Raw genomic sequence first — 16,875 nt, 5'->3', positions numbered from 1 at the left:
GGAGCCTCCGTGCAGCTTCCATGGCCCACTCACTCTGCCTTATTTTATGTCTTCAAAACCATGTGGGCTACATTGCCAAGTTCCATTACAAGATCAACATGTAGCCTGAGTCTCCTGGACCACAGTGTCAGTGGCTTATGCGAGCCTTTGAGATAGACACCAGGGAATACTTTCCCGGGTAGCCATTTATGAGTGGGGTACTCATCATACTTTAGACCATCTCCCTTGAAATGAATTTATGTTTTCATAGGTTAGAACCTTCCAAGGGCAGGCTCTGGTTGAGGAAATCTTTCTGAATGTCCTAGCACAGACCATGAGGGATCCAACTCAGGGTATCTGACTCAGGGCATCTTTATGACTGTCCTAGTGCAGACCCTGAAGCTTCTCTATGACAACCACAGCTCCATTCTCATCTACCTCATTTGTAACTCAAATCCAGTCATGTACTTCTCTCCCCAAACTTTATGTTTTTCCAATTCTTACTTTCTCTCTTAACTGTAGACCTGGATGATAACAAGGAGCGATGACCATGCCCCAGCCTCAAAACGCTTCCCCATCTTTAGATTTCTTCCACCAAACAAGTTAATTCATCACTGTTGGGTTCAGTTTCATCCAATGAAACTTTGTCAGACTGTAACATGATGCCCTGTGTCCAGTTCTTAATACAGTCCTCGTTCTTCTCTGAAACTTCAAGGTCTTGCCTCTACTGTTTGTATTTCTCTTAGCTTTCTGGCCTCCTAAACTTCTACCAGAATCTTTCTTTAAGCTCAGCTTGCAGGGTTGTATGGCTTTTCTAGCCTGGAGTTTCTAAGTCTTTTGCACTCTTTCTAAAAACCATTTCCAAACACCTAAGAACTGCATGGTCAGGTTTGTCACAGCCACCACCCAACATTCTGATATCAGTTCCCTGTATTGGTTTATTGGGTACTTTAGTGTTTTTGTGACAGAATTCCTGATAAAAGTGAGCTAGAGGAAGAAGGAGTCATTCTGCCTCACAGTTTGAGGGTTCAGAACATCATGGGGGGGTGGTTGTGGCAGTAGGAACACGTGAAGAAGCCGGTCACATTGTGTCCTTAGTCTGGAAGCAGAGAGAGATGAAAACTGGTGATACTCAACTTCTTCCTTTGAATTCAGCCTGGGACTTCAACCCAGGGGATGGTGCTGTCCACATTTATGTTGGGTCTGCCTCACTCAGTTAATTGGGTCTAGAAACTCCTTCATGGTCATGCCTAGGTGTTTCTACCATGGGTGATTCTAGACCCTGTCAAGGTGACAGGTAATTTTAACCACCATAGTTGGACTCACTTTTCTTGGCCACCTTTTGGGTTTCCTTCCTCAGTAAACTTCTGTGCTAGTTACAGATTTTATTTTTCAGTGTCTGGCCTCCTTCTTGTCCAGGGATGGGAAACCATACATTAGAGAGGTATCTGTTAGCATTTTAAAAAATTGTACATGAGTAAAACATTCATTCACTCTTAAGCAAAAGTGAAAATGAGTTCCTTTACCTGATTCCTGTGTCTAAGCCGATCATCTCAGTACCTCCCTTCTCAGTGGAGAACTCTGTGAGTTACTTTATTCTTTAGGAAGGGTGAAAAGAGAGGACCTCAGCAGATGAAGACACCTTTATTCTGCTTGTTGAAAGGGCTTATGCAAACAGCATCGGGGAGCAGAAGCTGGGGCTCACTTTCAGCCCTTGCCATGATCTGGGGTTGGGCTCTGTCTCTGAATACATTTCAGTCTCATCACCTCTGAACCTTTCTTTGGAGCTGTTCTTCTGATCCAGAAGGATCAACTCTTCTTTTATGCCATGTCTTGGCTTGAGCATTTTGACTTTAATTAATTTGTTTAATATGCAAAATGAAGTGTTTATGACACTTTCAGATTAGTAAACCATTGTACTTTGCCCAAATTCAGCATCCATTTTCTTTTCCTTTTTACTGGCTCCTTCCCCTTCTCCAAATAGTCCCTACTACACATGTGCATGTGGTGTGTGTGTGTGTGTGTGTGTGTGTGTGTATGTGTGTGTGTATGTGTATATATGTATGCATGTGTGTGCATGTATATGTGTGTATATGTGTGCATGTGTATGTGCATGTATGTGTGTGTATATGTGTGCATGTGTGTGTGCATGTATGTGTGCATGTGTGTGCATGTGTGTATATGTGTGCATGTGTGTGTGCATGTGTGTATATATGTGTGCATTGTGTGTGCATGTGTGTATATGTGTGCATGTGTGTGTGCATGTATGCGTGTGTATGTGTGCATGTGTGTGTGCATGTATGTGTGTGTATATGTATGCATGTGTGTGTGTGTACACATGTGTGTTTAACTAGATTCCACAGATGAGAGAGGGAATGTGTGTTATTTTCCCTGCCCATTATCCTCTTGTGTTTTGCACATGTGAGCTCATGGCTTCACTCTGCACAATAGCTAAGATGTGGAACCAGCCTAGATGCCCTCAACAGATGGATAAGGAAAGGCATGGCATGTTTTTGTTTGTTTGCTTTTTTGTCTGTGAAGATGGAGTAAACTCTGCCCTTTGCTGGGAAATGGGCACAACGAAATCTCTGTGGCAAGCCAGACTCAGAATGACAACTACCACATGTTTTCTCAGCTCATGCGTCTGTTCCTACAGCATGCTTTATCTGTTTGTCCATTTGGCCCTTTATGTTCATGGATGGAGTATCTGTTGATTCAACCAAGCTTAGATGCAAACACTATGTCAGTTGTATCCATACTTTACAAGTCCATCATCTTCCCGTGTCTTTATTCCATAACCTATGCAGTATAGCAATGATTCACATATCATTCACACTCCATTATATAGTACAAGAAGTTTAGAGGTGATTTAATTATGTAGAAACATGGGAATAAACTATAAGAAATGTGTATTTCATATAAGAGTCTTGAGCACCCCCCCCAACACTACTGGCCTTAGGAGCCCTAAAGCCAGATCTATGATGGTTGACTTTGATTTTTCAGCTTAACACCACTTAAGAAGGTAGTGTTAATAAGGCATTATCTAGACCAGTTTAGCCTGTGGACATGTCTATGGAGGATTATTTTAACAGTTACTTAATGTGGGAAGACTCAACCCACAGTGGGCAGTACCATTCCCTAGGCAGTGAGTCCTGAAGAGTATTAGAAGAGAGCCAGCTGAGAGCAAGCAAGCAAAAATATTTTGACATTTTCTTTGCTCTTGATTGTGGATATGAGGTGATAATCTAAATGCTTGAGTTCCTGCCTTGATTTCCTCAAATGACGAACTTTTGGATTGTAAGCCAAAAAAAAAAAAAAAAAAACAACAACAACAACAACAAAAAAAAACAAAAAACAACAACAATAACAACAACAAAAAAACCAAAAAAGCAAAAAAAACCCTCTTTCCTTTTTATGTTGCTTTTGTCAGAATATTTTGTCACACTAACAAAAATGAAACAAGAATACTTTATATAGAGGGAGAGGGTGGATTGTACTTGAGATGTCTGAGCTGAGGAAACTTGGGTGTAGGTGGGAATGACCAGGTATCCAGAGATCCCTTTCTAGAGTCTTTTGTCCCTACTCCATGGATTCTAAGAAGCTATGCATGCCTACTTGTGAAGTGTTTCATTTTTAGACAGAATTTCATTATATGTATGGCCTGGGGTCAACCAGAAGCCTATGACCCTCTAGAACATCTTAGTTTATTATAACCCGGCTGACATCTTCAAAGATACAAGCTGTCATTATTTTATTATAAGTGTTAGGGCTAAGGATGAAACTCCGTGAGAGAGCACTTGTATGCTTGAGGTGCTAGGCGGAATCCCCAGTACTGTTAAAAACAAACACACAAATAAGGAAATCAGAAACCAAAATGTCATTGAGGGTTTAAAGTGAACCAGGGGACACCCTGTGGCAGCCCATTGTACCTCGGGCACTTGTGAGGTTCAGCGGCTGAGCGATTTTACCCAGCAGAGTGCTAGCCTTCCCCCAGGGCTCTGCAGGTCAGTCCCAGCATTTCTCAACCAGCCAGCCTCCTCCAACCCAAAGGATCGTCAGTGTGCGTTCATTTGCTTTATTAGCATCACACTTTTCTCTTGATTGCTACGCTTTCTGCCATCGGTTGTCAATACTGAGAACTTCTCAGTGCAGCATACTGGCTAGACTTTGATCCCATGACCGGAAGCAATGTCCTCCCCCTCCCCCTCCCCCAGCCTCAGATTCACCTCTGCAAATGAGGAAACTAGCGGCCCCTGATTATTTGGGTGCGTCTGGTGTTAAATTGGGCAATGTAGGCATGTGAGATCTTGTGACTGGGACAGACTTTGGTGAAGTGGTGTGCCTCAGCACTGACTTCAAGGCCTAGATCTGAGAAATCTCCTATTGCTGTTTCTACAACTTGACCTTAGAATAGCGTTTTTTTGTTTGTTTGTTTGTTTTGTTTTTTTAGTTTATTTATTTATTTATTTATTTATTGGCTCCTGTGGGTAAGCTCTTCAGTGGTTTTGTGTGTCTTGACTTTCTCATAAAGGCTTTGAGGAAGAATTGGCCCAGAGTCTTCTCTGAGTGTAAGCCCCCTGTCTTCCAGGGCCGTGGGAAAGCGAAGCCAGACTATTCCAAATGAGACACCTCATGGTTCTTCTCCCTTTGGCAAAACACGAAACACCACCAGCCTCCCCTCCCCCGTCCTCCTTTTGTGCCACCGCAAACATTGCCACGGTTTTGGCGGGAAGGGGAAGTTATTTTGTGCATGTGTGAACCGGCATTTTGATAGACAGGGTAAGTTGCAATCCAATTCTAAACTATAGATTTTTCAAGCAGATTGATGTAACAAATTGTTAGCAAATAGCAGTTTGCAATTTGATGCTAATTAGACATAAGGCAAATATGTGCCATGACAAATTAGCAGGGAACCATACTGCAGAGGATTAGCGAGAGCTGGCACGACTCGCCCGGCTTCGCACACCTCCCCACCACCGTCACCGTTGGGGCCCGAGCCAGCCTCGCCTCTCGGGGAGTGGGAGCTGGGAGACCAAGAGAATCCCAGATGATGCTAAGAGATGTTCCTCACCTTCTGTTCCCACCTGTGCCCGCTGCTGTTCGGCACGTGCTGCCTGGAGATGAGGGAAAGGTTGTGAAAGCTCATGGGCCATGCATAGATCTGTATGAAAATGGGAAAGAACTCTAGAGACTCGAAGGAGCAAAAGAGAAGCAGTAGAAAAGAAGAAAAATTCCACGCTGTGACAACCTCATTAGTGATTTATATTTCGTCACGGAACTTCTGTTTCTATGAGGAGTATATATGTGGTTTATTTATTTTTTTTTAAATATCTTACTTGACATTTTTGTAGAATATATTTTGAGTATATATTTATGTATCTACTGACCACCCCCTTTCCTGCGGCCCCTCCCCCATGCTGACCACTTTATCATCCTGTTGACTTCACAGCCTCTTCTTCTTATTGTTTTTAGTAACCTACTGAGTTCGGACAGGGTTGCCCACATGTGCCACAAGGTCCTGTGGCCATCCACTGGGGGCAAGGACCTTGAGCCCGCAGCCACAGGCACAGCAGAGAGTCACTAGCTTTCTGCTGTGTTGGTCTCCCGCATCATCCAAGCTACAGTGAGGTGACAACATAGAGCATCCTTTCCATCATCCCACAGCTCTTACATCCTCTGCTTTCCTCTTCCTGGAGGTTCTCTGGTCCATGGACTACAGGAAGTTGCTAGGGATCAGTGGTTCTCAACCTGTGGGTCTTGACCCTTTTGGGGGTCAAATGGCCCTTCAACAGGGATCACCTAAGGCCACTGGAAACACCAAATATTACATTGCGATTCATAACAGTCGCAAAATTGCAGTTATGAAGTAGCAACAAAAATAATTTTTTACGGGTGGGGGGGTCACCACAATGTGAGAAATTGTATTAAAGGGCCGCAGCATTAGGGAGGTTGAGAACCTCTGCTCTAGATGATTCATCTGCAACTGTCTATGCAGTTATTTTAAACATAACACGACCCTCCCCTTCACTTCTTTCACATGCTGTGTATTACTCCAATACCACGAAAAGAGCCCTACGTTTTTTGAAAGAGCCACACAGTATTTTTTTTTCTTCTGTTAAATTCACCTGTTACTTTCACTACTGCACTCCTTCCTCACGAACGTCGAGACTGTGCATAGGTTTCTGCGGTCATAGTAAGCTCTGCAATGCTAAGGCAGACTTGAGCATTCATCTCTGTCCATATGTGACTCTTTTTGGGAAGATCAGGCCCAGTGCCGGAAGTTCCCCTGGAGTCAGTGCGGAAGTTCCCGTGGAGTTTTCTCTCTTCCGGAGTCTCCATTTTGGATCTTCCACCAATCCCAGTTGCTCTCTAAGTTTTTGCTCATCAGAAAGCAGGAACCACTTGTTGAGAATCGCGTATTAATTTGCAGGTAGGTTACTTTCAAGGAAGCTAGCTCCCATCACGCCCTACATGGGTGTGCTGGCGTTTCTTGGGTGTGCTTGCGCTTCGTGCTCTTACACAAAGCCTCTGTAAGTACTTCGTGGCATTCCGTTCATGCCCGCAATTATTTGATAAGTGTCTGTGGTTATAGAGACCTTCATGAGATCTTAGATGCATGAGTTGTTGGGAAAGGACGCTCTGGCGTGGCTTTGCAGATTAAATGGGGATGACAACCTGCTGCCTAAGCGAGTTTCATTAGAAGAGCCTGTAGCAATCTTCTAAAGTAGGTTCCCTTCCTGCTTCCAACATACCTGCTCTGCAGGCCTGGAGGCAAACTGAAGTAGGGGTGTCCGAATTCAATCCTTATCACTGGGGCATTTCTGATGACCATCATTGAGAGGCAAGAAAAAAATTTTATACCTACCTGAACCTTTCTCCAGGGATATAAGTGTGTGGGTCTTGGAGCTATGAGCCCTGAGGGAGACTGGGCAAAGAGCTGCCTAGCCTTGGGGTGCAGCCCCAGAAACCTTGAGGTTGGAAAAGCCCCTTTATTTTCAGTCTATTTTTTTTTTTTTTTTTTTGTAGGGAGGAAAGTTGGGGGCACTGTATGCACCTGCCTCGTCAGATGAACATGGCATGGCTGTGCTAAATGAAGAAGGATGGAGGTGTCTCTGTGAATCCTCTGCACAGGTGTAGAGTGGAGTTCATGTGCACACCACAGGAGGTTATGTGGAAGGCAGCATCAACAGTGGCCTCAATGTGTCTGTCAGTGCTCTTTGGTCAAGTCCTCTAACTGACCAACATTGGGAAAATGACTCGTGTTTAATGTTGGTGGCCCATCCACTTCCCTGCTTCTGCTGACACATCTAAGCGATGTCCAGATAAACTTCTAAGATGCCCGATCACATTGCGGTCTAAGTAACAAGCCTTTATCGCCTCCTTTCCAGAATGTTGATCTCTATGCCTTTTTCTTGTCTCATTGCTTTGGATAAACTTTCAGCCAAAGGTCAAATCAGAATGCTAACAACAAGTGACCTTCTTGCTGAGACCCCCTGACCCTGTCAGGGGAGGAGGCAACTGTTTATTACCACACATGTTAAATGTGGGTTCTGACCATTGTTAATCATGTAAAAGATTTAGCATTTATTTTTATTACTCTGTTCTTATATTTAAAATTCCAGAATGTCTGTCAGATTTTACCAGTCATTTTTACACAAATATGGACAATATGGATAACATTGTTTCTTTTCTCCTAGTTGATAGTCTATGCTGGATTTGTATTTCTGAATCCTGAATTAGCTTTACTTTCCCTAAATAAAACAGACTCAATCATGGATTATTTCCTAATTTTGTTGATTTATTTATTCATCTATGTATCTATCTATGTATATATGTGTTTATGTATCTATCTATATATCTATGTATTTATGTATCTATCTATGTATCTATGTATTTATGTATCTATCTATGTATCTATATATCTATCTATGTATCTATGTATCTATCAGTCATTTACCTATCAATAATTTCTCTACCTATCATCTATGTATGTATGTATGTATATATGTCTCTATGTATCATGTGTCTATCATCTATTATCTATTATCTCTCTCTCTCTATCATCTGTCTGTCTATAAATCAAGAGAGGGTTTTGCTACATATGTCAGGCTGATCTGGTATTTATTCTACAACCCAGTCTGGATTGCAACTTGTGGTCTTTCTGCCTCAACTTCCCTGAGTGCTGGGGTTATAAACACGAGTCCCCATGCCTGGCTGCTACGTCGAGTAGAATTCTGGCTACATTTTGTTGAGGTGTGTTAGGCAGAACACCTAAAGAATTGAAGCTGTGAGTACACAGCAGCTTCTGGGTATTTACTGAGCCACTGACCAAAACATTTTCGTGAAAGAGCAGTGGGGCGTGGCATGGAAGTAATACATCAAGATCGGGAGTTTAGCACCTCATGTCCTGTACCAAAGAGGTTCGTTCTAGAGATGTGGGTGGATGATACTTAAAGTTAGAGGAGATGGCCATCTCAGGAGCACAAGAAGCAAGATGGGAAAGGTGTGGTTAGGTCTAGGGAAGATATCTAGATGTCTTAATTCACAGATGGGGCACTTATCAGACAGAGAGGTAGCAGGGATCCTGACCTAGAGGAGAGCTTGACAAAACAGCCAGGGTGGCGAAGTGAGAGAGGAAACAGGGCCGGGGTTGACAGCTTGTAGGACTGGTTGAAATTGAGCCAAGGCATAAAGGAGATGGGGGCAGACAGGGCATCCCATCCCATCCCGGGTATCACTAACTCATCATTTCTACTGTTGTTCAGCCTCCAAATGGTGACAGATGCCCCAGAAGTTTTCTGAAACAACTCAGCCATAGTAAGATGTCATGTGACTGTAGGGACACAGGCGATTGTGGGAGAGGAACCAATCAAGTAGAAAAACAGCAGGAAATGGCTCAGGAAAGCCATGTTTAATTTCTTTCTTAAGCCCCCTCTGGGGGAATTCGCCAGACAGTTTTGAGAATGACCAATAAAGAGTGTTGCCATGAATTTTTTTTTCCCCCGTGAATCTTTAAACAGGATGGAACAGGCTGGATCCTGCCAGTCTACTGGGTAGTCAGGGACACGTGAGGTTTGGAGCATTGGTTATTATCAGAACATCCCTTCTGTGTACAGCACAGAGGCCAATCTCTGGCTGCTGTGAGGTTGGAAGGATGACACTGTGACCAGCTAGAGCATCCAGCAGGAGAAGCATTTGTGCTAATGAGAGTTAAGTAGGTATGCTCATGAACGCTTTCCTTAAAGCCCACTGTAATCGATGATGCGTAACCCTATTGTAATATTTTTAAAGATTTATTTCTATTCGTATCTCTCTGTGTGGGGGTGTGCACATGTAAATGTGCGTCTCACAGAGGCCAGAAAAGGACATGAGAACCCTTGGAGTTGGAGTTACAAGTAGTTGTGAGGCTCCCAGTGTGGGTGTTGTAAAACTGAACTTGGGCCTTCTGCAATAGCAAGATGTGTTCCTAACTACTAAGCCATCTCTACAGCCCTTCTCTATCATAATATTATTTAAACTTATTTGTTTTCAATTATCATTTAGGTAAGGGTATAGGAAGGGTTGATGTTTCTGGCTAGAAACTCTGAAGTCAGGCAGAATTCTCTTCCTAGAACCTATGGCAGTCACTGGAATACAATATTGGGCTATTTCATTATCATGAGGGATGGCATTGGTCTTCTGTTCCTAGAGATATGCACACAGGAAGGTGTCACCGAACACCACCTTCAACGCATGTGCCTTGGAATGTGGAAGTGGAAGGAGCTGGGGGTTTGTGGGTGTGTTCTTGTTTTTCATCATATAAACTTTCTCTTCACAACGCTCCCGAATACTTGTTTCCAAGATTGGAATTGAACATCCACGTGAGTCAGCAGAGAGCAACTTTCTTCCCAAGTTACCAGTTTTCAGTCTTGAAGACGAATTGATAGTTCTGTGAAGTGGTGCCCCCACAGCACCTTATTAATCTCACCTTTTTAGAATTCTGCCAAGGATAGTCATACTACCGTCATGCACTCCACCCTTCATGGGTTTTGACATTCTCAGTCATTATCGCTGTGGTGTGGCTTGGGTATTTAAAATGGTAAGTTTCTAATCAACATCTTAAAAATGGCCATCCTACCAAAAGCAATCTACAGATTCAATGCAATCCCCATCAAAATTCCAACCCAGTTCTTCATGGAATTGGAAAGATCAATGTGCAATTTCATATGGAATAACAAAAGACCTAGAATAGCGAAATCCATCCTCAACAACAAAAAAACATCTGCGGGAATCACTATCCCTGACCTCAAGCTATATTACAAGGCAATTGTGCTGAAAACTGCATGGTACTGGTACAGAAATAGGCATGTGGATCAATGGAATAGAATAGAAGATCCAGAAATGAGCCCTCATGTATATGGTCACCTGATTTTTGACAAAGGAGCAGTAAACATTCAATGGAAAAAGAACAGCCTATTCAACAAATGGTGCTGATCCAACTGGCACTCAGCATGCAAAAGAATGAAAATAGACCCATTCTTATCTCCTTGTACAAAGCTCAAGTGTAAGTGGATCAAAGATCTCCACATTAAACCAGATACACTGAAACTATTAGATGAGAAAGTAGGGAAAACCTTAGAACACATAGGTACAGGAGAAAATTTCCTGAACAAAACACCAATGGCTCAAGCTCTAAGGTCAAAGATTAACAAATGGGACTTAATGAGATTGCAAAGTTTCTGTAAGGCTAAAGACATCGTCAAGAAAACAAAACGGCAACCAACAGAATGGGAAAAGATCTTTACCAACACCACATCAGATAGAGGCCTAATATCCAAGGTGTACAAGGAACTCAAAAAGCTAGACACCAGAGAATCAAATAACCCTATTAAAAAATGGGGTACAGAGCTAAACAAAACGTTTTCAGTTGAGGAACACCGAATGGCCGAGAAACATCTGAGGAAGTGCTCGACATCCTTAGCCATCAGGGAAATTCAAATCAAAATAACCCTGAGATTCCACCTCACACCAGTCAGATTGGCCAAGATCCAAAACTCAGATGACAGCAGATGCTGGCGAGGCTGCGGAGAAAGAGGAACACTTCTCCACTGTTGGTGGGGTTGCAAACTAATACAACCACTCTGGAAATCTGTCTGGCGATACCTCAGAAAATTGGATATAGTACTACCTGAAGACCCAGCTATTCCACTTCTGGGCATATACCCCAGAGACACTTTAATACACAACAAAGATATATGCACCACAATGTTCATAGCAGCTCTATTTATAATAGCCAGAAGCTGGAAGGAACCCAGATGTCCTTCAGAAGATGAATGGATACAAAAATTGTGGTACATATACACAATGGAATACTACTCAGCCACCAGAAACAATGACTTAACCAAATTATTAAGAAAATGGCTGCATCTAGAGAATATCATCCTGAGTGAGATAACCCAGTCACAAAAGAACAGATATAATATGTAGTCACTGATAGTGGGATGCTAACCCCAGAGGCTTGCACTCCCCCAGAAACAACTCACAGACTGTATGAAGTCCAAGAAATAAAGAAAACAAAAAAATATACATATACTTACAAAACAAAAAAAAAAATGGTAAGTTTCTTGAGGGCTCTGTAACAGGTCGTCCCCACACTACACTGTCATTCATTCCATAGCTGTAGACTTCGTTGAGATAACGTCTTCCATCTTTGATAGCTGCATTCTTTACTTTCCCCCTTTCTCCCTATTCCCTTTCTCCCTTATCTCTCTCTCTCCCTCCCTCTCTCCTCATTCCTTCCCTCAGTTCTTCTCTCCCTCACTTTCTCTCTCTTCTTTCCTCCCTATCTTCTTCTCCCTCTACCTTCTTAAGTGAAATCACTTAGGAATTTATCGATTTCACTGATATTTGTAAGGAACGGGATTTGGTTCTGTTTTTTCTTCACGGAACCAGCTTTAGTTTCAGTTTTAACTCTTCTGAGTTAAAGCTTCACAGTAAAAATAAGAACTTTATTATTTGTATCTTCTATTGATTTTCTTCTTCTTTCTCTCAAAACAATGTATTCTTTTCTTCTGCTTTCTTATGGTGAAAACATCCATGACTGGTATTGGACATTACTTATTTTCTATATTGGCATGTGGCAATGTAAATTTCTTCCTAGTTCTTGCTTTAGCTGTAACCCCCACAGTCCAATATGCAGTTGATCTTGTTCAAAATAGTCTTTTCCTTCAGTTTAAAATATCTTCTAACTTCTATTAAGATCATTTAACCTCTATTCCATCTGTGATTGTCAGTGTAAAGTGTGGCTGGGGTGGGGGTTGATACTCTCATGTATTTCTAAAACTACTCCAAAAATAAATCTCTGCCTTCTAATTTCAGTGTTTAGGCCATTTATAACTAATAGGATTATCAATACAGTGAATGATGTTCAAATTTGCCATCTTTACAGTTACTTTCTATTCATTCCATATACTCTTTATTTCCCTGGTACTCTGTCTGTATTTATGATAATGAATATACTTTATGAGTTCATTTTATTTCCTTGGTTGGTTCATTAGCTATAACTCTTCATTGTTATTTTATTGAGTGTTTTAGAGGTGACAATATGTCTGTAATTTATCACCGACATTATTATTATTATCAACCCTCATTATTATCCTATATTTCATATAGTAAAGTACACTGTAACCATTTCACCATGTTTTAGCCTTTTTGATATTGTATGATATATTTTACTCGTAACATTTTATGTATGTTGTACACTCTGTGTCTTAGTTACTGCTCTGTTGATGTAAGAGATATGACCAAGACAGCTTATAAACATTTAATAGTGGCCTTGCTTAAAGTTCTGTGGGTTGATTCATGACCATCATGGCAAGGAACATTGTGATACAAGAGTAGACATGACATTTGGAACAGTAGCTTGGAGCATACTTCCTGAACAGAGAGACGCACACGCGCACGTGCACACACACACACACACACACACACACACACACACACGAAATTTAAAAGATATACATTTTATTGTTAAGGTATCTTTACCATTTCCATTTTATTCTTTTGTGTGGATCTTTCCTGTATGTCTAAAAGGCTTTTATTTTACCTTCAGTTTTCAAGATAGTTTTACTGGGTATAGAACTAACAGAGTGTTTTTTATTGTTGTTCCTGCTAGGTATTAAAGTTTTCATACTATCGCCTCATAATCACACATACTACATGTTTGGAACAGCTTTTGGGAACTTTTGTTATCATTCTGTCTATTTTTCTATACATAATGTGTCATATTCTTTGGTTGCCTTTAAGTGCATCTGTCATTGGTTTAGCAAATTTTATTATCTTGTAGTTTGCTAATTTGTTCCTTGTGCTTCTTTTTTGTATGAAAATTGTGTTTTTTTCCTTGGTTTGGTGCCTTTATTATTAGTCTGTATTTATTTTTTAAGATGATGGGTTTCATGATAACATGTTTAAGCAGGTATAGATTGCACTTTGTTTATATTCTTATTCTTGTATATTTGAATTTATTTAATGCCTTGAATTAAAATGTGTGAGGGGGAAATTAAAATGGCTGAAAATGTAAAATTAAATTGATAATAAGTACATATGAATTGTTAAAGAACATGAAATGTCTTAGCCTCTGTCGCCTTGATATTTTCCCTGTTCTTCTTCCTTTTGAGACACCAATATTGTAGCAATTTGAAATTTCTTCCCCTTCAGCAAATGATTTTTAAATCTTGCTTTTTATTCCCCGTTTATTCTGGACAATGCCTTATTCACCCTTATTCTAATCAGCTTCAATCATGTTTTCTCCCTTATACATTGTGGTTTTCAACTTTAGATGTTCAACTTACCTTTCAAAAATTATCTTTTAAAAATAAGGAGATTTTAAAGAGATACGGGCGATGTTTAAAAGATAAAGGGGAGGACCTGAATTTGGACACAGAGTATCTACATTATGTTAGACATGGCAGCTAGCGTAGAGATATAATTCCAGCACTCTTACAGAGAAGTGAGGCTACGGAAGAATCCCAGGAGGCTCTTGGTTCTGATGACATAGAATACACTGTGACAAGAAACAACCTATTCCAACAATGGAAGGTGAACAGTAAGTACTATGCTCATGTTGTGACTCCCTCCCTCCCTCCCTCCCTTTCTCCCTCTCTCCCTCCCTCTCTCCCCCTTCTCTATCTTGCACATGTATTCATGCTTGTATGCATGAGTGCAAATGAGCACATACACACACACACACACACACACACACACACACACACACACACCTTAGGTCCTAGGTTTGGGGGGCATTGTGGAAGATGAAGGGGCTTCAAAAGATGTTGGTGAATGTCTACAAGGAGACAGTGTCTTCTCAACATAGCAGGACAGTTGCACGTATGAACATTGTATGACAGCATGCACATGCCCTACACAAGCTCAGACAAAATCTCAACACAGACAGGAAAGTAGGAATGAAGTTCACACCAAGCTAAGGAGCTATTGGCAGTTGGTAGCTGCTGGGAGAGGGAGTCCCAGTTTTTGTTAAGGGTGTGGTCTCTATAGGTCCCCCCCCCCCAACTCTGGTGAAAGCCACACATTCAAGAGCACGTGGGCTGCACAAACTGTACTTGATGGCTAGGTTTTTGTTTCTTAAGAGGACACAAAGTTGAGTGTGTAGGGAAGGGGATGGATCTGAGGGGTCAGAGGACGAACATAAGCAGAGTTTGTTGTGTAAAGATCTTGAAGCACTAATAAAAATGAGAAAAAGACTGGGAGATTTATCTCTGATGTTATATTTCCAAAGTGTGATGGTTATTATTAAAATGTGTGAGGGGACAATTAAAATGGGTGAATATGTAAAATTAAATTGATAATAAGTACACCCGAAATGTTAAAGAACCTGAAATCTCTCACGTGTGTCCTTAGCATACTGAACTGGAGTGTGTGGAATGGATTCATAATAACGACTTTAACATCCTTGCTGGTATCCACGGGTATGACAGTCCCAGTGCCACGTGATGCTCTCAGTCCTCCGCCCTATTAGGAAGCTTCTCTTCCGTGGTGCTGTGAATTCAGACATCCAGGTAGAATCAAATCACCTCTGACAGTTCTTACATACAGGATCTTTCTGGTATTTTCCCCGACTGGATAATTTCTCTGCACTAATGGAATTATCATTAGCACCTGGGTGAAGAATTGAGGAGAACCTTGCCAAGTCTCCAGAGTTTTCTGTGTGCTGTTTGAAGCTTGTCTCTTTGGGTTATGGAGCTCAGTTTGAGCCCTCTTCCACTGTACCATGACCTGAGAACCTTCCTGGAAGTAACTTTAAGGCATTATAGCAGGAATCTCACTGACTTCACTCTCTTGGAGAGTTGTCTTCCATCCCAAGGTGCTGGCTGTGTAGAATCTTGAATTCATATCTCACACCCACATTTTCCTCCAGCTTTTAAGATGACAGAGTAAATCTACTTCCCATTGCTTTATCAACTTATGAAATGAAAGCTACCTTCATCTCTCCCCACTTTCCTCCCTCCCTCCCTCTCCCTGCCATATGCATATGTGTGTAAGTGTGTGTCTGTATTTACATGTGCTAACCAGAGGTACATGTCAGATATCTTCTCTCAGTCATCACAGTCTCTCCCTAAACACAGAATTCACCATTTCACTTCAGCTAGGCTTGCTGGACACTGAGCCCAAAGGATTGTCTTGTCGCTGCAGTCTTCCCCATGCTGGGATTACAGGCACATGTTGCCTTGCCCAGCTTTTTACATCAGTTGCTGGGGATCAAAACTCAACTCTTTATACCTGCATAGCAAATACTTTGTCATGAGCTACTTCACCTGCTTCTACACTCATTTCTTAAAAGGTCTTTTCAGCAGCTCTGTAAGTCCCTTTAATGGTTTTCCCCTGTTAGTGTTGAGTATCCAGACCTGTCAAGAAAGAGACAAGGGTTTGGTTCTCCAGAGGCAAGGCCATGCTCTATCCTTGGTGCTGTGGATACAGCTCAGTGGGGTGTGCAACAGATTGGTATACAACTTGAGAACTATTTTCTTCTGACATTTAAATCTATCTTTTGAGTTTTATCTCTTTCTTTTTCCTTGCCTTGTATTGTAGTTAAAATCATATATAAGCTTAAATATGAAATTGCCTATTCTTATAAAATTTTAATTAGGGAAAGTATATTTTGAAGTGTGTGGTGTGATAGGGCTATATATTGGCCTCATTTTAGTATACACATCATCTCAATTAGAGTATGGAATTTTTGTAGATATTGGTTAAAACCTCACCAAGGTAATTTTCCCTGGTAACCTTTGGGCTTGCCTCATGGGACTTCAATGATGTCAAGGTTCAGTTTTTAATCTCTTCTTGATGTGTTGAGAGTGTTTAACAGTAAAAAGTTACTGGATTTTGTCAGTGGCTCTCTATGCATCCACGGAGGGTATCTTACATTGCTTTTTATTTAAAATATTTATGTGTATATGTGTGCTTGGGTGTGTAAATGCCCACAGAAACTAGAAGAGAACTTCAAATCCCTTGAAAACTTTAGTTACCAATAGTTGTGAGCTGCCATGTGGGTGTTGGGAATCTGACCCTGACAGTAGCCAGTGCTCTTAGTGGCTGAGCTGTCTCTCTAGGTCCTGCTGTTCTTGTAGAGGTGCACATTTTCTGTATGTGTGCTCTCTCTCTCCTTGAAGTGTTTGTCCATTTTCATTTTTGTGGCTCTGCATTCATTTTCATTTTATTCACTTCAACTTTTCTTCTTTTCTTTTTTTGGTGAAGTGTAGGCTACTCTGGGAGGAACCTGGTACCTGACAATAGAGGAACCAAATAGGAACCAAAGCACTGACAATAGAGGGACACTGCTTTCTAGATTATTACTAATGGCTCATTCATTGAATTTTCTACCATTTAAGACCACCTTCTCAG

The sequence above is a fragment of the Micromys minutus genome (assembly GCF_963924665.1).
Source record: "Micromys minutus genome assembly, chromosome: 32".
Lineage (NCBI taxonomy): Eukaryota > Metazoa > Chordata > Mammalia > Rodentia > Muridae > Micromys > Micromys minutus.
The sequence above is the reverse complement of the archived record's forward strand: the minus strand, read 5'-3'. Positions refer to the sequence as shown.